We start from the raw sequence: 2,029 nt of genomic DNA on the forward strand, positions 1-2,029 counted from the left end.
CCATACCAAATTGGAGGAGGGTGGACTGATGGGGGTCATTAATCGTGAGGTTGGAGGAGGGTGGACTGATGGGGGTCATGGCCCGTCGGTTCTTTGGTTTGATTTTTTTTTTTTAATTTTTATATATATGAATGTAAATGGGTTTGGTGGGTGGCGGGGGTGGTGGCCCACCACCCCTAAATATATATTTTTTATTTTTGTTAACATAATGGTCATTTTTAAATATTTCGAATTTAAGGGTTATTGGTCAATTTAACGAGGCCATAATTTTTCCTGCTTTCGTGACCTAGATTTCATGTCCCAGGATCGGTCAAATTGTATGACACTTAAACCTAGCCCACAGCCCAACTTCGACAAAACCTTTGACTGGCTCGTTCTCCCTCATACGAGCTCGGATTGACGAACCGTTCACACCGCCGTGATAAGGACAACGAGATGTACGATTGGGTCCTGGTTCGAAAGCATTCTGGTCACTTTGATTTTTGAGATTTCATAAGGCCTCTTTGTCATGTGTGTCTTTGGAGCCACCTGGATCAATCCTCCACACTGAGGAGCTTTTGTTCCTCCAAAAGCATGACAAATAATCTGCAACTTCTTTGTGCCTTGTCTGCATCACAAGCGTCCTGAAAGGTCTTGCTTCCATCTCCTTCACCTTTGTTCCTCGGAGCCTTAAGCGATGAGCCGACACCTGCAACCTCTAGCACACTGTTTTGCAAATTACATGCTTGACTTTTATGACCAAATAATAACCCAAGCATCCCATACTTTCCATGAGTTTATAACACATACTCGGTGGTCAAGTTTACATCAAAATGGACGCAATACCCCAGCTACGAAAACAAGGCCAACATATCATTGTTGCTTCAACAAGTGATGAAAAACACTTCATCACTACAACACATGATTTACAAAGATAAGGCCAAAAACTATTTTCTTTAAAAAGTGATGGAAATACGACATCACTTTCACAGTTTATCATGCAACTCAAAATGAAACCAGACATCATTGTTGCTGAACAAGTGATGGAAAACACATCATCACTTTTACATTTTAAAATGCAACAAATGATTTACAAAAGCATGACCATGAAACACTAACATATCTAGAAACCAGTTTTCACTTATCAAGGTGAATGGGTCGCCTCCTTGTGGCAATTTTGCTTGTCGAACAACTGCTTCACCTAGTTCATGCACTGACGTTTTGTCTTTAAGGCGTTGCTCTAGATGGAGCCTCCAACATGTGGCTCTTTGATGGCCATTTCTGTCGCAATGACTGCAACACATATTCTTCCTCCAGAATTGCTTAACCTGTTTCTTTACATGCTATTGAGAGGGTCTTTCATGCCTCATCCTTTTGTGTGCTGCCATTCTTTTCCAACATTTAGAAAATGTATGGTTATGTAATCCACAAAAGGTACATGTTTTTCGATGCCATGTTTTACGTTCCTCATTAACAACATGATTATAATCAAAATGAACATTCAAATATCGAAACTGGTTATACCTTTCCTTGCCATCTCTAGTGTAAGTATGGCGATGAGAGCCAGCGTCAGCTCTTTCCTTGCAATGGAAACTGCCATGGGATGATGGGGATGTGTTTCCATCATTCTCTTTCCTCGATGATTTCGATGATGTCTCGGAAGAATCTGACACCTTCGAACATTCCCCTTCGGTGCATTTGAAACCTACAAGTTAAGGTCTCTGCACAACCTCCAATGGTTGAGTTATTCCTTGGTTATTAACACCAAGTTCTTTTTCCTCTTTGTGCCTCGTCCTGGTAAGGAGCCTCATGTTTGTCCTCGTAATTGGGATCTCCAAATCTCCAACAGAAATCATACTATGTGAAGACAAAACCAAAAGGAAATCAACATCTTTTACCTCCTTTGTCGATTTGGAAAGAACTAATGAGGGCTTCTCATCATCTGTTATTGGTGGTTCACTAGCTGTCTCATCACATTCCCCAACTTCCTTTCTGACATACCCAAGTCCTGCTTGATGGGGTAATTCTTCTACTTTGATGGGGTTTACAA

This window comes from Pinus tabuliformis, chromosome 1_1 (assembly GCF_031772625.1).
Source record: "Pinus tabuliformis cultivar Carrire ecotype Pingquan chromosome 1_1, CPIR1, whole genome shotgun sequence".
NCBI lineage: Eukaryota > Viridiplantae > Streptophyta > Pinopsida > Pinales > Pinaceae > Pinus > Pinus tabuliformis.